The 22,355-nt window shown below is 47.3% G+C and overlaps 1 long non-coding RNA gene across 1 annotated transcript; it reads right to left on the bottom strand.

The window, feature by feature from the left end:
• Positions 1–16,539: 16,539 nt before the first annotated feature.
• Positions 16,540–21,843, bottom strand: LOC105745999 (uncharacterized). The gene is made up of 3 exons (XR_001118546.2): positions 21,678–21,843; positions 20,854–20,976; positions 16,540–19,163 (listed from the first exon to the last, which is right to left on the bottom strand). It is a non-coding gene; the product is annotated as an uncharacterized lncRNA (long non-coding RNA).
• Between the last annotated feature and the right edge of the window lie 512 nt (positions 21,844–22,355).

Here is a 22,355-nt window from a genome sequence, read left to right as displayed (position 1 = left end):
AAGCTAAAAGGCAGGTTCTCCATATAACCCTACTATTGTAAAATGATCAGCTTCTCTTTTTCCTTTCCTTGCTTTTCAGCAGCTATGCTTGTGAAACTGCATGTAACCACAGGTCCAGAAACTACAATATTCAACAGAGGAAAATGAAAAGAATGGCTTATGATTTAACCAGAAGAAGCAAGAAGGGGTGTGTGGCATTTGCCTATATATTGGAAACTAAGTGTTAGCAACGCCTGTTTCTCCCAAGAGACCCCAAAACGCTGCTTTCACCATTTCTATGTCTTTGGCCCTTCATCCTCATTTTCATTTCCTGGCCTTCCCCCTTCTTCCTCTCTCTTTCTGCCTTGCCCAAAAAGAACGGATGGTCTGGACTTAGGGTTATCAATCTACAAGGAAACCTACCTAATTATCTTGAGATATAGTTTGCACTCTCTAACCACTGACCATGGAGAAGGAAGCCCACCAGGCTTATTCTGGACACCTTGATCACTGAGGCTGCCCTAGTGGGAGCCCTTGCTTTCCTGAGACAACTTCTGGCCAGAAGGTATGAATGTACATGTGAACATGTGGCCCATGTTTGTGTGTGTGTGATTAGGTGGTGTGTGGATATGTGTGAGTATACTTCCCATGTGTGTTTCTTTGTGTGTGGGTGCATAGTGTGTGTAGGAGCCAATGTGTGGAAGCCGTGTAAGTATGTGCGAGAAAAAAGTGGAGTATGTGATGTTTGTGTGTGTGAGCCTGTTACCATTCAGCCTGCGTTGTGTGAGAGGCAGATAATGGGATGGGAGCACAGATTCCCATATGGCAGGACTGGGGACAGCAAGAGGAGAATTCCCCTTCTTGAGTCCTATGTGGCCAAGCACATTGGCCGGTTTACCAAGGACCGGAAAAGACCAGAGGGGATCCCCCAGCCTGAGAAAGAAGAACTAACTTTAAAATCAATTGTGGTACGGGCAACATGGAAAATAAAGGCTACATGATGAGGGATTGGAAGATACTCTCCAGTGATCATTGCCTGAGTCAGGCCAATCACAATTAGCTGATTAGTGAGGGGCAAGAGAGAAAATCAGCTTCCATAATCAAGAACCTTACACCAAACTGACCTTCACAACCAGATGGACAGCTCAGGGGCATGGAAACACCCTAGCAGGGAGGGAGAAGCCCTGGGTTCAGACCCAAGCTCACCTCCTGTGAGCTTTGGGACACAGGACCAGTCAACCAGCCTCTCGTAAGCTTAGTTTACTCATCCAGAAAATGTGGATGCTAACAAGACTTCCCTCAGGACAGCGGTCAGATCATGAAGGCATTCTGAGACCAATTACACACCAATTAATTGCAAGTTACCCAAAGGTATCTGCAAGCTGATCAAAAGCATGGGGAAGGCAGGTCCAGGGAGAGGGACAGCATCGGCGAAGGCAGGGAGGATGAAAAAGCCCACCATCCACCAGTGCTGCAAGGAATTTGGGAGGGGCAGCAGATGCAGAAGAAGATGCTAGACAGGAGGTGGGAGAGCCTTGGACCCTAAACCAGCCATGAAAGCGGTGGTGTGGTGGGGGAGGGGCGGGTGGTCCCTGGAAGGTTTAAGCCGGGCAGATGACTGGATCCAGTCAGTACTGCAGAAGTCTCTCCAGCCAGGACCTGGGGACTGAACTGAGGTCCGTGAGACCTGAGCAGGGAGATCACTGAGGAGTGTGTTGCTTGGATTTGAGACCGTGTGCAGGGAAGGCCTGAAGTGTCAGGGAGGAGAGGGCAGAGAGCACAGGCCTCCCCGGGTAGCATATAACCAGGACTGGAGCACAGGCAGGACATTGGGGCGATGTGATGAGAGTCCCACGAGGAGTCTCAGTCTCCCTTTGGGAGGCTACAAGGATTGTGGTGCCATTTCCCAGCTCCAGGGGGGGCATAAAAGGGAGATTAAAAGAAAACGACCACCCAGTCCTCCTGGGAATATTGTTTCTCCCACTTCCCTGCAGCTCCCCCAATGAGCCTGCTTCAGTCTTCTGGCCGCCACTTCTGCCCCTGTGGGGTAAAGGAGGATTCAGGAAGCCACCAGCTACTTGCAGGTGAGTTGATCTGTGGGAAAATATCCTGCCCTTTTTTTTTTAATCTGGAGTAATAAAGAAAAAAGGGTCCTTCTCCCAGCTCTCTAGGTAGGTGTGAGGGCAAACTTGGGTAGAGGGAAGGAGAGTTGGGTTCAGAGGGTCCAGAATTGGACGGCAAATCCTCCCCGAGGCAGACTACACAGGAGGAGCCGGAGTTCAAGTCCACAAAACCACAGGCAAGGCCTGGACTCAGCCGCTGGACCAACAGAAAGTACAAATATTGAAAGCAGGATCAGACAGAGGAAGAGCAGGGAGAGCAAAGAGGCAGCCGGAGCCACATCCTGGAAGGGCTGGTCAGTAAAAGGAGAGAAGGATCTGGAGCCCCCACACTGCTTGGACCCCTTCAGTGGATGTCATCTTTACAGGAATGAATCCAAAGGGCAGAGGTAAGTTGTGTTTTTCCACGTCGAAAACTGTCTTCCTCAGTCAAGTCTGCAGGAATCCCATCTGAGCCAAATTTAAGAATCAAAAGTCCTCGGGACCAACACTCTCCAGGCAGGGACAATCCTGCACACACCTCTAAACACAGACCTAGATCCTGAGCCCTTTTCAACAGTCAAGTGAAGTCAACATGAGTAACCAAACAAACCGCTGTTTGTTTTCTGAGGCTTCCACAGCAAACGGAAAGACCGTTCTTTGCTATTATTAACTTGCCACGAAAGCCCCTTGCTTTCTGACAGAAAGTTTCCTCTGAGGTGGACTCGTTTTTCACCCACAGATCTCCTCTGAAGCCACCAAGCACGGCCCCCCTCGTGGCCCAAGCCTCTCCACACTCGGGGAGAGGTGGCCGGCTCTGCTGTCCACGGCCTTTGTGGGGGAACTGGTTCCCCACATCTGAAGAGCAGAGCACCACACGCTCAGGGCCAAGCCTGCCCTGGGGCCGGTTTAATTTGAAAAGCCTCCAGAGAAGATCTCGAAGTCACCAAGTAGGTTTATGACAGCAGTGGACGGCCGCTAAAGCTCCTGGGAGTGCAGTGTCCACCCAGAACCAGAGGTAGCTCCTCTGAGGTGAATCCTCGGCGCCCCACGGGCCGGGTTCGTCCCCCTGCCCCGGGCCCGGGCGGCTGGTTCGGGAACCAGGGCCAGGAGCGCTTTCCAGGAGCGGCCGTGGCGCTGGACGCGGGTGGCCGCGCTCCGGGAAACAACCAGGGACCACGGACCAAGCCCCGCAGCTGCCACGCGGGCCAAGGCTGCCACGCGGGGCTGAAGGGGGCGCGGGTACGGGCTGTTCACAACGTTGTGGAGGCAAAGGTTTAAATGGAAGGCTCTTCCAGCCCTGGACAGAGCAGTCCCCGTTTGTTTTTCATTGGGGAACTATGTTATTATATCTCGACACGGCACCATTCTGAGACCATGAGCATCAGTCTTTCCAGTAGCTTCACATATTCTGTTTTGTCAAGGATAACTTTTGAAACCTCGGTGTCTGGGGAAAAAGGAATGGGATGAATATGAAACTCCAGACCCTATGAAGAACAAAGATTCATTTTTCATTTAAAGGAAAAATTTTAAAACTGTGATTTTAAAAATAGAGGGAAATTTTACCATTGCTGACCCAATAATCATTCGCCTGGAATCCTTTCTGAAACATTTGAAAATACTTTGAGGGTACAGGGGAGCTCGCTGGGATACTGGTGCCCTCACACGTGGCTGAAGGAGGTACGAATTGCTGCAGCCCTTTCCAGAAGCATATGCATGTTCTCAAAATGTTCTATTTGTCCCGGAAACCCCCTGCTGGGAACCTACCCTACAGAAACAATTCAAGGGAATAAAAATGCTAAATCAACAAACATATTCTCTGTAGTGTTATCTATAATAATTAAAAGTTGAATGAAACGAAAGTGTTCAACATCTGGAAATGACAAGTAAATCATAACACATTAAATCAATATAATGTGTAGAAATTAAAATTATAATTATATTTGAAAGTGGTTAAATTGGGAAATTATAGATTGTATATATGTCATCAGAATTATTTTTTTAAAAGACCGTAGGACTGTTCAACACCAAGAGTGAATCCTAATGTAAACCATGGACTAGAGCTAATGGTATAATTATAATAATACTATTTCATCAATTGTAACAAAATTACCACATGAATGCAAAGTATTCATAAGAAGGAAAACTGTGTGTGTGTGAGGGGGATAGTGGGAACTCAGTACTTTCTTCACGATTTTTCTGTAAACCTAAAACTTGCCTAAAGAAAAAAATACAAAAAAATCATAATTATAACTGTAATAAGGAAAATGTTCTTGATATTGTTACATGGCATCCTATCGAAAATATGTGACTACTGGATAAAGTCTGGAAGGCACTTTCTAAAATTGAAAATGTTGAGTTTATTTATCTATCTATTTAGCTTTCTCTCACTTTGTTTCAGAATACACTCAGGTAACAATTGTACGGTTGTTTTATTTGGAGACTGAAAATGGGGTTTTATTCTTTTAAATTTGTTTTGAGAATTTATTCTAAGGAAATTGTCACACATTTACAGCAATACTGCTTCTACGTATGTACTGCTTCTGTTTTTTTTAAATAATAATCTAAAAGTCAACTAATAGTGGATGAAACAAATAATAGATATCCATATAATTGAATATTATGCAGCCAATCAGAAGTATGATATAGAAGAATAATGACATAGGGAAATATGTTTGATATATTAAATGCATAAAGCAAGTTATAAAATTGACTTTGAAGTGGGCTTCTACTTTTGAAAAATAGATCTATTTTCTTTCATTTTACTTCTTTAATGTTTTTCCTTTTACACAAAAACAATTATTTGAAAATGGAAGAAGCTCACCCTGAAACAAGCTGATAATTAAAGGTTAAAAATATCCAAGTGTTAAAAGATAAAACTATAAAACTCTTATAAGAAAGCAAAGGTGTAAACCTTTGTGGCCTTGGATTAGACAGTTGTTTCTTAGATATGACACTGAATGTAAAAGCAACTAAAGAAAAATTAGACAAATTGGACTTCACCAAAATTAAAAACTCTTGTGCTTCAAGGACGCTATCAAGAAAATGAAAAGACCACCTATGGAATGGGAAAATATGCGCATAGAAGGGTCTAGGATCAAGACTGTATAAAGAACATTTAAACATAATAATAAGGCACATAGCCCAATTTTTTTAAAAAAATGAACAGAGGATTTAAATAGACATTTCTCCAAAGAAGATATACAAATTGCTGATAACATGAGAAGATGCCCAACCACATCAGTCATTAGGGAAATGCAAATCAAAACCACAATGAGCTATCATGTCATACCTACTAGGATGGCTAGCATTTAAAAGGCAAGAAAACAAGCGTTGGTGAGGATGAGGTCAGATCAGAGCCCTCAAATACTGCTGGAGGGAGTGGAAAATGATGCAGCCACTTTGGGAAAGAATTTGGCAGTGCCTCAGAGTTAAACATAAAGTGACCCTATGTCCCAGCAATCTGCTCCTAGTTATATTATATAGTCAAGACAACTGACAACATACATCCACCCAAAAACTTGTGTGTGAAAGTTCACGACAGCTTTACTCATAATAGTTAAAAACTAGAAGCAATGTAAATGTCCATCAAGTGATGAATGGATATACAAAAGGCTGCATATCCACACAATGGAATATTCTTCTTCCAGGAAAGGAATAAAGTCCTGATTCACACTACAACATGGATGAACCTCGAAAACATCATGCTCAGTGAAAAACCAAATACATGATTACTTTTATATGACATATCCAGAATAGACCAATCCATCGAAACAGAAAGTAGATGAGTGATTGTCAGGGGTTGGGGGAAGAACTAAATGGGAAGTGACTGCTAATGGGGTAAAGTTTCTTTGGGGTGTGATGAAAATGTTGCAGAATTAGATAGTAGTGATGGCTGCACCACTTTGTGAAGATACTAAAGACCATTGTATACCTTAAACGGTGAATTTTAAAGTATGTGAATTTTATCTCAGTAAAAAAAAAAATATGGTAAAAAAATATATATCTAAGAGTAAACAGTAATGAATTGTTATTTACAGATTATTTTAAACCCAGAAAGAAGATACAGGGACTCTGGAGTGTAGAATTTTTAAACTTCCTACTGACAGTGGTAAGGAAAACATTAGGCAGACCTCAGCAGATAACAAGCACAAAGTTTTCCCCGTGAGCTAACAATTCAAGGTCATGTTCAAGGGAGATTTCAGAGGCTGCGGGTGATTTGAAAGAAAAATTGCATTGGATTAAGGAGTGTGGTGATCAAACCTACAAACTTTTGGTTTAAATATTCTATAGATGTATCAGAGATTTGAATACGTATATCAGGAATTTCCAAAGCTGGATTTTTTTTTTTTTTTTTTTTTAGGTACTAGGACCTCATATGTGGGAAGCAGGTGCTCAACCACTGAGGCACATCAGCTTCCCTGAGTTGGTTTTTCCATTTGTTTTGCTTGTTTGCTTTTTGTTTTTGTTTTTAGGAGGCATGGGAAATGAACCCAGGACTTCCCATGTGGGAAGCAGGCTCTCCACCACTTGAGCCACATCCGCTCCCCATACACCTATATTATTGAATTGACTAATTCTTGGGAATTAGCCCTGCTATTTACCGAACCAGCCATGAGTCTTGTCCACACTCTGTCCTCTCTCCTGCTTTGTATTTCCTATTTTCCAAGATAAAGTATGTAACAGCTTTCCTCAGGGAGGCTGAAACTGGGCTGTCAACAAACCACCAACCTTTTGATACTCTGAAGCTACTGTACATTTCCTCGTTGTTCAAATGGGGTTCTGAAACCTCCACTCAAAAGCTGCCAATGGCCCAGTACCTGCAATTAAAAAGATAACGATAGGTGGGAGGAAGGCTGCAACAGGCAAGACCTCACAGGGGTGGGAGATCTGCTTTTCTCCAAAATCCTGGCTTCTAACTTACCTTTCTCTTCAGTTTACCCAGAACTGACTCTAGGGGTCAAGTTTTTGCTTATCAAAAGGCAGCACTACCTCAGATCCCTGCGGGCAGGTCAGAGGGCCAGAAACTTAGAGACAGAGGACCCCACAGAAGACAGGAATCCAAAGTCTCAAGCTAGTCAGGAGCCCTGTCCAAGAAGCACCTTGGTGGAGGGTCCTGCAGATCCACAACCACCCCTGGTACCTCGGGAGGTGCACCCCACCAAGCAGCTCCACCCACCCCAGCGTGCCGAAGGCTGAGTTGCGTTCCCTCTTGGGCTGGCCTGAAATTTGGTTTCCTGTAATGTCACATTCAGGTCCAAGCTTTTTGCTCAGAAGCAGCAAAGAGAACTATCTACTCCTCGTTCACTTGAAAGCCCTTCAGATACCTAAATGTATTGATCAGTTCTAGGCCATGGGTCAGGTGGCACTGACACCATGGAGATTGAGAGGTCAAACTCGGACCCGGGCTCCATCTCCAAGCCTTTGTGACTTGGGAAAAGACACTTAAGACCTCTGATACCCACCAACAAGATACCAAACGCCACTTCCTCAAAGGCACTGTGAGGAGAAATGCTTTAAGAGATCCACCACAGAGTGCAGAGCAGATCTCGCTTCTTTTTTATCTTTTAAGAGAGAAATCCACAGTTCTATGCATCCAGGTTTACAGAGTTCCCTGTGACAAATGCAGCCACTGGTTTCTCCAAGTTTTCTGCTCTGCTTGTACAACAGGTGGGGTGGGATCCTCTCCCCGTCTGGCCCTTCTACGATTGCTGAGTTAGGATCAGCTCCAGCTCTACCAGCAACTGCTTTGTGCATAATAATCATTCATGAAGAACACTGACAAGGAGAGCCCTGGGAGCAGGCCACCCACCCGAGTTCTCATCCTTCCCTTGACGGCACACGCCACGGGGACCACGGGCAAGTCCTTTCTCCTCACGGGGCCACAGCGGATGCATCTGTCAAATGAAAGTTCTGGAATCCATGGCCCTTAAGGGCCGGTGTGTCTGAATCTCTTCCACCTGGTCCCTCCTGCTGTTTGCAGGCTCCTCAGCCAGGCCTTAGAAACACTGAATCCTTTCCATGAAAAATGGGCCTTGACTGCCATGAAAACATGGAGTTGGCAGAGCCACAGCCCATTACAAGTCAACAAGGAATTGCCTGGAAAAATTAATAGCTTTGTAAACAGTTTCTTTGACTTAGCAATACAGTCTTTCTCTTTGTTTCTTAAAAAAAAAAAAAGTGAACATTTCTAAACTCATCTGACTTTGGCGACCCTGAGCCACGCATTCCACTGGGAATGGCTATTCCACACTACAAAGTCAGGTCATTTTTGGGAGGAAAAGTGAGAGCACCACCCATCACAGGGAAGGCCCCACTTCCTGGCGGGATTATGGGGTAGGGGGTGGGGGGTCCCATGACAATACCTCATAGCTGAGGGCCTAGGGATTTGGGGCCCTGGAGAGTGGGCTGAGAGTTAGATAAGGGCTGGCAGTCCAGCAGGGCGGGGAAAGCCCAAACAGCAAAGCCACTTACTGAGTGGTCGATAAAGTGGAGTGTGGGTGCTCCCAGGAGCTCTAGAGATGTCAGGATGGATGTTCCACCCTTCCTGGAGCCGCATTTCCAAAGAAACCTAATACCAGTATCTTGGCTGGCTGAAATTAATCCCATGCCCCCAAAGCCTTCTTCAACCAACAGTGGCCCAAGCATTCCTGGTCTGGGAGAGGATAGGAGCAGCAGTGATCAAATGCCTTTGGGGGCTGGGAGTTGCAGGGAAAAGCCACAGAAGTGTGAGCAATGTGGACCGGTGGTCAAGCTGGACTGCCATGCATGGAGTAGCATCAGGACATAGGGCAAAGCCGGTAAAAGAGGCCAGAAACCAAGATGAGTCCCCAAGGAGGCTGGGACATGTTCTAAAGGCAAGTGGGCGGCAAGAGGGTGGCAAGAGGGCAGGGGTCCAGGACGTGCCACAGTAGAGTGAAAGAGCTGGAGCACGCTGATCAGATATAAGGTGGGTTATCTGTATGTACTCAGAGCTGGACACTGCGTCCCTCCCCTCCATCCACCCCAGAAGCTACAACTGGGTTCTGCATCTGCCTTAGATCAGGTCACTGGCTTTCTCAGTCTTGAGCACTGGACCTGGCATGGAGGAGGCACCAATGGACGTTTGGTGCAATGAGGTCACCACAGTGTCCAAGCAGCCTGAGCCAGCTCTGGCTCACAGAGAGCAAAAAGACCACTCGTCTCCATAGTCAGCTCACGTCCCCTCCCTGCTCCTCCTAATCTCCCCACAGGACTCCCACAAGCCTCATCTTGCTTCCCACCCTCGAAGCTCCTACAGATAGTCTTGCGACGCGGATGGCATTTGCTACTTCACACTGGGCTGCGTATCGCCTACACTGTCTCATGCGTGCCTCACGAAAACCCTGTGAAATTGGTATCATTGTCCCCATTTTCCAGATAAAGAAACTGAGGCTGACACAGGTAGATTAACCTGAGATCACCAGTGAGTAAGCAACAGTGCCAGGTTTCTAGCCCAGGCCTAGCAGATGCAGCTGAGCCAGAGTGGATCATGGTCCCCCTAAACCTGGAGAAACCCAGAGGGCTCTCCATGTCCTCTGGGCTTTCTACTGCTCTCAGCCCCTTCTCTTGTGTGGACTGGGCAAAACTGTCTCAATTACTCCCACTGGACAAAATGCCCAGGAAAGATGAGAGGAGAATTTGTGGGGGTTTTGTTGTTGTTTTGTTTGTTTGTTTTCTTTATTTTCTTTTAAATGTTACATTCAGAAAATATGAGGTCCCCATATAGCCCCATCCCCCTCACCCCACTCCTCCCACATCAACAACCTCTTTCTTCATTGTGGGACATTCATTGCATTTGGTGAACACATTTTGGAGCACTGCTGCACCACATGAACAGTGGTCTACATTGTAGTCTACACTCTCCCCCATTCCACCCAGTGGGCCATGGCAGGACACACAATGTCCAGCATCTGTCCCTGCAGCACCACCCAGGACAACTCCAAATGCTAAAAATGCGCCCACATCATATCTCTACTTCCCTCTCCCTACCATCAGCAGCTACCATGGTCACTTTCTCCATATCAGTATCACAATTTCTTCCCTTACTAATCACAATAGTTCCCCAGCAGAACACCAGTAAGTCCACTTTAATCTATACTCTATTTCTCCATTCTGTGGACCCTGGGATGGTTAAGTCCAGTCCCCCTCTACATGAAGAGGGGTCTTAGATTCCATATGGATGATGGATGCAATTCTCCTGCTTGCAGCTGTAGGCACTCTTGGCTCCCTGGTGTGGTGGTTGATCTTCACCTCCCTGTTAGCTGGTCAGGGTAAGTCCAATAAACCAGAGGGTAGGAATTACAAGTCTGCTGAGGCTCAGAGCCTGGCTGTCACATGGACAGTCTAGAGATTCAGGTCTCCTGAGGATACACCAACCCAAACACCAACCACAGGTCCGGTAAAAGTAACGGAAGAGGCATGTGTAGAAAAGTCATATCTGAGTCCAACTCCATCACACTCAGGAACACAAACTCCAAAGTATGGCCAACTGATATGGCCCTGAACTCCAGAGCCATCTGCCATGACCATAGAACTTGTGGGTCTCCGTAGCCCTCAGGAGAACCAGTACCTGGGTTTCTATCTACTTTGGCTATCTCTGGTACCCTGCTGAGACATGCATAAGGACTACCTCTCTGATGACTGCTCAACCCTTTTTTGGAGACTCATAGCCATATAAACTCATTCGTCCTTTCTATTTCCCCCTTTTATCAAAGGTCAAAAATCAGTTTTTCAAGCCTGATATTACATGTAGGCTGAGAGATTCTGCTGATCTGAGTTGACCTTTTATTCAAGGTCTTTTTCTAGTTACATCTCAGCTGGTGCTTGTTAGTAATCCCTTGGAGCTAGGGAGGCTCATCCCTGGGAGTCATGTCCCATGTTGGAGGGAAGGTAATGCATTTATATGCTGAGTTTTGCTTAGAGTATGGCCACATTTGAGCAACATAGAGGCTCTCAGAAGGTAACTCTCAGGCACCCTACAGCTCTAGGCCTAGTTCATATTTCAGGAACACAGGCTCATAATCAGAGCCATTAGTATCAAGGGCTCATTGTTGGACCATTCATTTTATCGGTTTGCCACTGCACTTGGGGAATTGTTGCTATTCCATTGGGAAATGTGATAGAGCTCCCCTGGCTAGGAACTCAGCACTCTCTCAGTTGTCATTTTTAACTGAAACCACTATGAAAATATTCAAACCTTTTTATGTACCCTGTATACATGCCCTGGAGAACTCCATCCCAACCATATGTCCCCTATCAATAACACCCCACACCAGTGTTTCTCCCTGCCATTGTTGAATTTCTCTGTAGTCCAAAACTTCTTTAAAAAGGAAGCCTAATATATTGCCAGGTTTCATTAATAGTAAAATGGAATATAGTGATGGTTTAAAGGTTAGATATAGAATGCATAGTAATTTAGAAAAATTAAATAAAGGAAGAATAAATTGGGGTATCAAAAAATGAAAAAATGAAAAAGTTTGTTTTTGACATTTGCCTTTCATCACTGCTATAGGTGTTGCCCTGTATGTACAGTGGCAAAGCAATTTCTTCTTCAGTGTCTACATCCTTATTTTCCTTTTTTTTCTAATTATTAAGTTAGTCTTCACATAAGTTTTAGACCACAGTAATTCACATATACACTATATGGTACTCCCACATATCCAACATCAAACCCTTTGTCCCTTCCCCAGCATTGATATTTTTACATGTTCATATTATATTTGCTGCAGCTGATGTACAGACATTGAAACAATTGCTTTCAAACATGGTTCCATTTGAGTTTACATTATGGTTTATATTTTTTAGTATACCATTTTCTCAATTTTTAGTTATTTTATGTTTTACATTATGGTTTGCATTTTAGCTTATAGACTTTTATACATTTTTGGTGTAATTTAACATGTCCTATATCCATCATTGCATGATCTTGTGGAACACTTCTATTGCCCCACAGTTACGCTGATTCCATCTATTCAACACCTCTTTCCCCCTCCCCTCAGCGTCCACCACAACAATCAATCTTCACTGTTTGAAGGACCATATTCAGAGATTCTTGCAACAATATTGAGGGTTTGACATGCTCAACTGCCCTAACCCATTGGGAGCCACCAATTCTCTCGAGAAATAAAATTTCCTCTATTTGAGAATATCAGTCCTCCCCAGGATGTGGGTATACCTTCACTCTCATTGTATGGGTCTCCACCCAAAGATATAACCCACTATGACAAAATGAATCCTCACACACTCCCTAGAAGCTTGCCCTGTGTCATATGCCCCCTTAAGCATTTTAAACAGGTAACCTTCCATATTATATTTTCCAAAGCGTTTTCTCTACGTTATAATTTCAACCACATACCTGACAATCTCCTATGTTCAAATGTTCCTCCCTCCCTTCCCCTAATTTCTTGGGTCATCTGACCCATCCTCCCATCCCTAGCCCCCCTCAAGCCTGCAAAGCCCCACCTGTGGTATCCCTATGCTCCCATTTTATCCCTTCCCTGTACAAATACTTACCTCCAGCTTATCATAGATTTCACCCATGTAGGTGTCAGCTTGCAGCCTCCACCCCCCAACTTCCTTTAAGTTTATCACCTGTATCTAGCTCTCTGAGACAGCTCGGTTTGCTTGTTTCATATCAGAGCGGTCATGTAGTACTTGTCCTTCAATGCCTGGGTTGCTTCACTCAACATAAGGTTCTCAAGGGAGCATTTGTTTTATTTGACATTTGTTCTTGCTTTCCCTCATATTTTTAGGACCTACCAGGGCCAGGGTTGGGTTTTAATCTAAACAGGGTATACCCTCATTCCATCCCACAAGGCCTCTCTCTCACAAGCATTTGGGCCTCCCTGGCTGTCCTACAATCGGACAAGGACAACCTTGGACAACTCCCTGTGGTCTCGCCCATTTATCCATCCTGGACCATTTATTCAATTACTCATTCATTCAATCACCATTTACTATGAACCTCTTCTATGCCAGGTACTGGGGGACCAGAAATTAATATGCCATGACCTTGGCATCAAAGAGCTCATTGTCTAATAGAAAACAACATCGTGACACATCTACAATGAGCCAGTCCTTTTATATATAGCATTTTATTTCATTCCCTTGCCATGCCTTTGTGTAGTCTTCATTCTACATCAAGAAACATTGAAGGGTTGATTGATTGGTCTAAAGTCACTCAGCTGCTCTCAGAGCAAGATCCAAAATGAGAAGTGTCTGCATGCCAAGCAGGTGTTCTCTCTACTACACTGTTCTTGCCGCCAACTACCTTCCCCTCCCTTGCCACCTGCAAGTAATAGATCCCTCCAAAACAATGTTAGGGGATATTCTTGGCACCCCAGCCTTGGGCTCCTTCATTGAGTGGGAGCTGTAGGACCTCTTCTCACTTGCTGTTGGGGTGAGCTGTCTCACTAAAGCTGCCACATCCACCTCCAATCTTAGCCATCCACCCTGGAGCCCTCAACTGGACTTTGCAAGCCCTCACCTGGACTCCACATGCATTTTGGAGTTTCTGTTTACCTGCCCTTTTTCCTGGAAAGAGATCCTCCTCTGCAGGGAAGATCAAAGTGCAAATCTCCCGATAGCCTTCCCTTGTGACTAAAACACACACGCATAACTCCCTACTGATATGACAACTTAGGTATGCAATCCAAGAGACAGAAAACTCTGTTTCTTCTGTCCCTCTGAGAAGCCGTTATGAAGCCATAAAGATCTTCAGTGCTTTAACTAGGATTTAAGAAAACTCCATACAGAACGAACATTTGACTTCTTTGATGCCTGTCCCTCGGTCAAGTCCATCTAAACCAAAATTCGACACCTCACGGAATTCCCACTATGTGTGTTCTTGTCTATTTACTACTTCTCACAATAGGAGAAGATATGGGTCCTTTGCAAATTTTGAAAATACCCCAAGAGGACATCAAATAATTTGGTCTGATTTAGGCAACAATCCATCTCAGTTTTGAAAGCATGTTTCTTTTAAGCATTTAGCACTGGGGTAAAGAGAAGGGCACCTCAATAAAGTATTTGCTCTCATTTGAAGCACAGGCATGTTGTTTCCACATGGCTCATAAACAACCATGCTCAGATCAGCTGAACCCCCCGGGCTACTGTGCCATGCATGGAAGGGCTCAGCTGTCACCAGGAGCACCTGCAGGGCTGTGTGCAGGGTTTCTGCAACCAAGGCATGAGGTGCCAAGGTTGCAAGTATGCCGGGTCTCTGGTCTAAAGAAGTGGGAGACCTAAGTGAGGGCCCCTCCCTTGTTGTCTTATAAACTGCATGACCTTGAACAAGTCTGTTTCTTCAGCAGATTCCTCATATAACTGGAAGTAATGATACCAACCTCACAGCATGATGGGAGAAGAATAGAGAAGGCATGTGACCATGCTGTGTAAGCTGTAAAGTGCTGCGCACATGGCAATTATAAGGTTGACCATGCTAAACTCAAGAATAGCTACACATGGGCTTCCCAATACAGAGGTTTCCCCTAAGGTGCAGGTACTTCAAATGGGCCCAAATTAACAGAGGTTCAAACAAAATAAACAATATCATGGCTGCCATGTCCTGAGAACCAGGTTCTGTAGCCACAAGGCCAGGTTTTACCGTCACAACTACCCTCCTGGGTACCAGTATGGAATTTTATGGATAAGGAAACAAAGAACCTGAAAAGGTTAAGTTATTTGCCCAAATCAGTGGAGCTGGGTTTGAAAACCAGGGCTCACTCCAAATCAGTGCTCTTTCCCTGATATTAAACTGCCTCTTTTCAAGAAATGACGAAAAGGACGAAGCAACTCGCTCAGAGTCAGGCCACCGAAGGAGAAACCTGGTACTGGTCCAAGATCCCACAGCACCTGCTTCTCTTCTCCTTCCACCCCCTGCTGATGGAAACAAGCCAGGCTCAATACAGTCCCTGCCCTCGGGAAGCAGAAGGACAAACGGCACTGGGGAATAGGACGGCCTTCCACCAGGGAAAAGCTATCACATCCTTGCTCAGGAAAAGATGGGCGAAAACCACTGCTTCAGGCTCACTTTCGAAGGGCTGGCTACCCCCGTGTGACTCTAGGGATTCTGAAAGTTGCAAATTGGCTCCCAGCTCGCAGTATCTGTAATTGAATCGATCTGCTCTTGCACCCACGAATGAGATGGGTTGTGCCCTCTTTGCTGACTCTTTTTTCATTCCCAAGCTGGTTTGTCTGGGCTTTGCTCTTTAATCGTGTGTGCATAGAAAATGATCCAGAGAAGAAAAGGGCTTCGTTCCAATTACAAAGCACCAGACATCTTCCTTCCCTCACCGAGGGGCCGGGAGCTCCCACCTCAAGACTCCCAGATCGGAGAAGACGCAGCCACGTTTCGCTAAGGATGTTTCCGCCTGAAATGATGCTGTCGTTACTTTCAGGACGGAAGAGAAATATTTTGCCTGCCAACAGGGATAATAGAGTTTGTCATCAAACATTAAGAAACATGGAGCCAAACTGCAGATTAGTGGCCCTGAATGTCAAAAGCCCTGGTAGTGCTAGCATCGCAAAAGCAGGGTATTCATTCTAAAGCGATGCTGTTATGGATCTTTGTAGGTTTTTACAGCTGTCAAGATCCAGGTTGTTCTAGCCTGACCTCCAGCTTGGTGACAAGGAAACTGAAAGGCAGAGAGGCAGGGACGTGTCCCAGGTCACAGAGCCAGCTCAATGCCAAGCAGAGAGCAGTCGGGGCTTCAGGCAGGGGCCTCTCCCTGCTCCCCCACCTGGCAGCTCTTCGGGTGATGGGAATTTTTAAGTGCATCATTTTTGGAAACCTAATGATATCGAAGATATGTTGGGCAGAGCACTTTAAGTTGCTAAACTTATATTTGGGAGCATCGCTGGGATGTCACTTGTATTGTGCAGATGGCGACAGAAAGTCATGGAAATGCTTTTCCTGCACAACTGATTAGATAGTTCTGGAATCAGTTCCCCAAGAAGTGATCCCAAACGTTCCAAGCAGTGATTAAATCCATGGCGATGCACATGCCATCAGAGTGACACTTTAAGGGGAGTGGGGCTCACTGGAAAGATAAGGTGAAGATCATTTTTTCTAACAAAAAATACAGCGAGAGTCTCATGAATGTATTTTCTCACTCCTTAAGGTGCAGAAATGGCCAAAGAGCGAAAAACTGGGCAGATTTCTCAAAGAAGAATGAATGGAGGTAGAGGAGAAAGGGGAAGAAAAATGGGAAAAGGAGCTCATCTGCGCATTCCATAGACAGTTAATGAGAGCTCACACTGGACTGGCATCCCGGGGTGCAGAGATGGAGATCAAAGGGCTCTGGTGAAAAGACTGTCCACCACAGAGGCAGGATAGTCCAGTGGTTACACTGTGGACTCTGGAGTCACCCTGGCTCCAGAACTTACTAGCTGTGTGAGCTTGAGCAAATTACTCAACCTCTCTGTGCCTCAGTTTCCTTAATATGTTTTTATTTAGAGATCACAATAATACCTCACTCACAGGGTTGTTGTGAGGCTCAAACGAGTTAAAACATGTAAAGCTTTTAGCGGAGTAAGCACGGTCACCCTTCAGCCCATCGGGTGAAGTCAGGCTCATTGGACAGCAATCACAATAAAACGGGAAGAGGTTTGAATAAAGGGCCTTAGGAGTAACTCAGGAGGAAGCCTCTGACTCTGCCAAGAGTGGGGTGTACAAAGACGGGTCGAAAAGGGGCCTGGTGAGCTGCTGCTGGCGTGGAGATTGGAGTCTATCTTCTGGAAGAGAGAACAAGTGTAGGCACATTGCAGGGGCTCGCAAAGATGCTACATGTTTGGGGAACAACAGAAGTCTGTTATAGCTACAGAGAGAGCTGGGTTGGGGAGGGTGGTGAGAAATGAGAAGGGAGAGGTTGAGAGGATCCAGCCACCAGGAGCTTTCTAGTCTGTGCTAAAGGAGAAACTTGACTTCATCCCCAGGCAATGGGTGTTGCACCAAGGAAGGGTCTGAAGCAGGCGGTGGAATGATAAGATCTGCCTGTATTTAGGAAGGTCGCTCAGGCTACTGTGAGGAGGCCAGATTAGAAGGGAAGAGGTGACCAGCAGGGCAACTAGTTAGAGGGCTAGTCAGTACCCAGGGACAGGAGGGTGAGGGCCCAAGCGGGGGCAGCGGCAGTGGGAGGTGGAAGGGCAGGAGCAGGAAGGAGAGAGGGAGCAGAGGGGAGCTCGCCCAGTCGCCTCCTCTTCTACGCAGGACACCACACGTCCCAGCCGCTCTGGCAGCTAAGTCAGCCACGTGAGGTCTGGCCAGTGGGACACGGTGGAAGCAATGTCAGCCACTTCCAGGCCTGGTCCTTAAAAAACATCCCAGCCTGCTCATTCCCTTGTGCAGCCAACTTGGAAGTCAAAGGACCAAGACGAGATCCCCAAAAGGTCGCCTGGAAGGGAGCGGCTGGGGTCACGAGCCCAACACATGTGAATTTGCATGAGCCAGAAACAAAGTTTTATTAAGCCACTGAAATTGTGAGGATATCTGTTATCCCAGCAGAGCGTGGCCTCCGTGCCTACACGACGGGGAGTCAGGGGACTTGGTGGCTGGATGGGAGGAAGGAGGACATGCCTCGGACAACTCACTTGGGTGACCAGGTGGACGGTGGTGCCATCAGCTACCGAGGACTCATCGCTTTTGTTTTCCACCTGTTATGCTTGAGGCACTGATGGTGATGAACAGATGACAGGGGAAATGTGCATATGAAATAACCACAGGGAAAAGGCCAGAGCTGTGGATGGAGACTGGGGTCACTGAAGCCATGTGCAACGGGGTGAAGGATCTGGGTGTGTGTGGCAAGAGAGGAGGGCCAAGAACACTAACAGTTAAAGACAGCGAAGGAGACAAGAACCCAGGTCACCAGGAAGGAGACGAAGAGGGCGTGCGTGATCAGGACACCCAGGCAGCCGGCGCTTCGAGAAGAGAAGCTTCCACAGGCTGACCCGGTGCGGACAGCACGAGTTCTATGAAGACCGAAAAGCACCCACTGCACAGGGCCAAGAACAGGTCACACCCTCAGGGCACACCCAAAGCCCTTTCAGGGGAGAGGCTGCAAGGAAGCCACATGCCTGTGGGCTGAGGAATAGGTGGGAAAGAGGCCAAGAGGGGACAGGGAGAGGCAGGGGAGACGCTGGGTGGAGAGCAGTTAGCTCAACCACGGAGAGGTGAAAGGACCACGGTGATCGTAGCCTGGGAAAAAATAAGTCAACAGGGAGGAGGGGCTAGAAGACAGCGGAGAGGGCTGGGTCGTGAAGGAAGGCGATCTAACGCAGAGAAAGAAAGACCATGGGTGGGGAAGGGGAGCCGAGCCACTGCCTTGGCTTCCAAGCAGCGCCTTCTCTAGGAGGCTTTACCTGCCCTGCGCTGGCGCGGGACCAACGCCTGGCTCCTCTCTGCCCTTTAGGCGCCTGAGACAAGGCTCAGCCTCCAGATCTAGGGACCGTGTCTGGCACCACCCAGGACTGGATTCGGCTGCACGATAACCCCGGGGCTCTTTCCTCCAGGTCCCTGTGCAGGGCCGCTGTGAGGCGAGGCTGATAAGGAGGAGCTCAGACAGTCTCGACCTCTGCGGAGGTCCAGGAGGGGAGATAAGGCAAGTTCAGAAATAACTCTTTCCAGCCAGATAAGTGCCCCAGGGAGTGCAGACAGTGCTTCCAGCTGCAGGGGATCAGGAAGAGCGGCTGGAGCGCAGGCCCCTGCACCCCGGCCTGCTGCTCACCTGCCAGGGCACTTCGGGGTCTGGGCTCCGCTGCGACTGCCCACATCTGGCTTCCTTCTCGGTTAAAGAGCTGCTGCCGCTGCTCCCACAGCCGCAAGTGTTCTTCCCTCGAAGTACCTGCAGTCCTTGAATGAGGGACAGCATCGCCCAAGTCCTGGGGGGACAACAGCCCGGGGGGCACCGCCTGGGGCTGGGGTGACGGGTGTGGGCGCAGGAACCCTGCGAGAAGTGAGGGTTTGCACCACGTGGCAAGTGGGCAGGCGGCCCCAGGACCTCAGCGCCTGCTCCGGTAGCGCCAGACCCGGCAGCTCCAGACCGTGGTCCTTTTGTCAACTCCCTCCTGCTGGAAAAAAAGAGAAATCCAAGCCATAAACTTTGCTTCTGGAATCCTCAGAATGATCTTCAAATTCCAGCCCCAAAGGGTGTCAAGCCTCAAAAAAAAGAAGGGAGGGAGGGAGAAGAGGGCTGGCTATCTTGAGGGAACAGGGAGAACTGAAAACCAGGCTTATCTATGTAATGAGATTTTTTCAACATAAAACTGAAGAGGAGGTAAAAGTTAATCATGTTTTTGTAGGCGTCTTTGCATCTCTTAACTCGATTTCCTCTCCCACTACCCTTTGGAACAGACAGATGAGAAAGCCAGGGTGTCTAGGATTTGAGCGCTAAGGTCACAAAGCTAAATGTTGAGAGACGGCTTGTTCCAGAAACAGCGTCCTGGGAAAAGACAGTCGTCCTTCTGACACAGTTCTAACCGACCCTGGGGAAAGCTCACAGGCAAGCTCAGTGCTCTGGTGCGCGCTCCAGCCTCATCTCCACGGTCTGATTCTTAAGCCACGCACCCCGATCCTGAGGTGGAGAAGAGGCGGAGGCCAGCGCACACCTGCGGATTGGCTCACCTTCCACACAGAGAGGCATCTGACGCCCTTTCCTGTCCGACCAGGCTGGCCTGTCCCCGAGGGTGGAGGAGTTGTAGCGGACGAGGAAACCCAAGGAGCCTGCTGGAGCTGCAGGCCGCAGCCTGCACAGCCTGCACGACAGGCTGGAGTTCTGCCCCCAAAGAAACCCCTGCTTTCTACAGACCAAACCTAGGCCTCTGCTTCCACGTTCTCTGGGTGCCGGCCTCTCCCTTCACTCCTAGACTTTGGGGCTCCAAACTCAAAACTCCTGTTTGCTTCCTTCCGTTCCTAGGCAGGCTTTTTTTTTTCTTCTTGTTTTTTATTGTCTCGATTTTTTTTTAATGTTACATTCAAAAAATATGAGGTCCCCCTATTCCTCCCAGCCCCCCCACCCCACTCCTCCCATCATCGTGGGACATTCATTGCATTTGGTGAATACATTTTGGAGCGCCGCTGTACCACATGGATAGTGGTTTACACTGTAGTTTACACCCTCCCCCAGTCCACCCAGTGGGCCATGGCAGGACACACAATGTCCAGCATCTGTCCCTGCAGCTCCACCCAGGACAACTCCAAGTCCTGGAAACATAGGCAGGCTTTTGAGTCCCGTCTTCTTCACACTTCACTGTCAGCAATTGACACTGGGATTGTTTGGCAGCAGAGGCCCTGGCTTTGTTTCTTTTTATTTTAGAGCTGTTGGGCTAGGAAAAGGTATTTTGAAAGGCGAGTTGGAAGTAAAACATCTCCTCTGCTAGCCACTTTGCAGACATATGGTCTGCTATCCCACCACTTAGGAAGTGATTATTGGAGCGGCACAAACAGATTTTTTTAACAAAGTGAAGGTGTGATTTTCTCAGGTTCCGTGAGAACACACACGTATTTTTACCAGCCCAATCTGTTTTCCACTAGCGTGGTGGCCGCAGGGCCTGGGAGGCCGTCGAAGGGGTTGGAGAGTCAGAAAGATGCACCTGGGGCCGTCTGTCTGGAAGTTCCAGGAATACCTGACTGGGAGGCTGAACTGCGGCAAATTGGGTAGGTTTGCCAAGGACGTGTGGATAAAGGAAAAATGTGGGCCTCCCTTGAGTTAGTTCTGTGAGCACAGACACATCTCTGCTTCCTACCTGCCCAGGCCCTCACCTGTGACAGGAGAGAAGAACTGCCAAAAAAAAAAAAAAAGCTGCCTCAGGGAATGGATGTGGTTCAAGCAGTTGAGTTCCTGCCTCCCACATGGGAGGTGCTGGGTTCGGTTCCTGGTGCCTCCTGGGAAAAGAAAAACAAGCAAAAGCCTGTCTCATTGCACACTGAATACTATCACAAGGTGCGCCTCCAACATAAGGCCAGACAGAACCTTTTTTTAAATTCACTATTTCCAGTTTAGTTTTAAAATCTCTTTGGAAAAAAAATTTAAGACATGCAAGAGATCGTAAGGTAAAAATGGTAGGTAGAACACATTCCTATATTTTCGTTATCTCCCCTAATCTCTCTAATCCTTCTGTTTTTTTTTTTTGGAATAGATCTGTCCTGTCCAATATGGCCTCCACTTGCCTGCCACATGTGGCTATTTCAATTCACATTTTGATTGAATGAATTTTTACATGCAGTTTCTAGGTCACACGGGCCACGTTTCAAGCACTCAGCAGTCACATGTGGCTAGTGGCTACCATACTGGCTGTGACAGAGAGGGATCACGTCCATCAACAAATTCTATTGGGCAGCACAGGTAGAGACCCCCAAGGACCAAAGACAGTGGGGCGAGCACAGTAGTAAAATTCCAAGAGCTAGAGACAGAAGAAGGGTAAGTGGCTGCACAGACAGGAAAAGCTGGACTGGGGGGGGGCCAAGAGGCAGACTCATCAACATTTCCAAGGCTGAGCAGGAGTACAGATGGAAGCCTTATACCCTGGCTCCTAAAAAAAAAGTCTAGAACAAGATAATAGACTGCTTTAAAAGTACCTACTAACCTCTCCCTTGACAGATATATCTTCTTGATGATGGGAAAGGACAGGTTCAGATTCTCAGGCGTCGCTGGTTCTGCATCAGACCCTCACAGCACAGGATGAGGCCCTGCCACCAGCCTGTCCCTCCTTTCCCACCCCCAGGTCCACCGGGTATCTCAGGGGGCTTGCCATGGTTCTATCCATACCTCCCATGAAGAACCTTCTCCTGGACACGCCTTGGCCTGGAGGTGTGGACGCGGGCAGTTGTCCACTGCAGACAGATGGGCCCTGGAAGAGGTCCACATGGGCCCTGGGAGCAGAGCCCCATTTGGACATGGAATTTCAAGGTGCCGTTTCCTGGGAGTATGTTCTAGAAGGAAGGAATGAGGTTCAAGTGCTGGGTGGATATTGTCCTCTTGGCCCTTGGGAAGCAGCGTAACTGGGAGAAGCCCAAACCAGGAATCTCTGGAGGACAGGGCTCGAATCTAAGGTCAGTGGTGCAGGCTAGCAGTCAGATTGGCCCAGCAGAACCCACAGAAGTGACCCCGAGTATTTCTGGGTCAATACTTAGATACTTAGAGGCCCCAAGGATTTCTGGAAATGAGGGTGAAAGTGGAACTAAAAATTTAAAAATCCGTTTAAGAAGCAGTTAGATTTTGTCAAAACCTAGGAAATTGTACAGTGCAAAGTGTAAAGTAAACT

Source organism: Dasypus novemcinctus, chromosome 25, assembly GCF_030445035.2.
Source record: "Dasypus novemcinctus isolate mDasNov1 chromosome 25, mDasNov1.1.hap2, whole genome shotgun sequence".
Taxonomy (NCBI): domain Eukaryota; kingdom Metazoa; phylum Chordata; class Mammalia; order Cingulata; family Dasypodidae; genus Dasypus; species Dasypus novemcinctus.
This window is presented reverse-complemented; position numbering and strand designations above follow the sequence as displayed.